The sequence below is a fragment of the Limulus polyphemus genome, unplaced genomic scaffold (assembly GCF_000517525.1).
Source record: "Limulus polyphemus unplaced genomic scaffold, Limulus_polyphemus-2.1.2 Scaffold2438, whole genome shotgun sequence".
Lineage (NCBI taxonomy): Eukaryota > Metazoa > Arthropoda > Merostomata > Xiphosura > Limulidae > Limulus > Limulus polyphemus.
The window spans coordinates 91,024-91,768 of record NW_013668048.1 but is presented as its reverse complement, the minus strand read 5'-3'; positions in this window follow the sequence as shown (position 1 = coordinate 91,768).

The following is a 745-nucleotide window of genomic DNA, read 5'->3' as shown; positions in this document are numbered from 1 at the left end:
AGGAATTTACCATGTCGCTCCTGTAAAACAAATGTTCTACCACCAAAATGTGAATCAGCGATTGGCCAGCATTTACTAGTGAACCTGACAACTACACGGATAGCAGGTTTGAAATTATTGCAAATGGTCGGTCGACCTTTCATCTCTATGTTTTGGAAGCCACCTTTATTAGAACGCATAAAATTTGCCGCCAAAAAGAACTCCTATACAATCTACACATCCTTCAGTAGGTCTGTGACATTTCCTGATTGGCTAAAGGACATGCCAATCAGTGATTGCCTTCCCGGCCTACGTTGATCTGACTCATTTTATAAGCTGTACTATTTCCTATAGATCATTTTCCAGACGGTTCTGCTATGATTAGTGTATGGCAAAGCTTAAACAGAGATTTCTTTTGCAACATCTCAACCAACAATTGGTCCAGTTATCAATGCTATTTTCAAGTTTTAAACAACCCGACTTTCAAGATCTACATGTGCCGATTTAACAACGTTATATTTTAAGATCTGTGCAAGAACTCAACTAACAGATGTTTCCGTATATAAAAGCCATCTTCAAGTTTTGTACAACAAATTTTGTTTGTTTTGGAATTTCGCGCAAAGCTACACGAGGGCTATCTGCGCTAGCCGTCCCTAATTTAGCAGTGTAAGACTAGAGGGAAGGCAGCTAGTCATCACCACCCACTGCCAACTCTTGGGCTACTCTTTTACCAACGAATAGTGGGATTGACCGTCACATTATAACG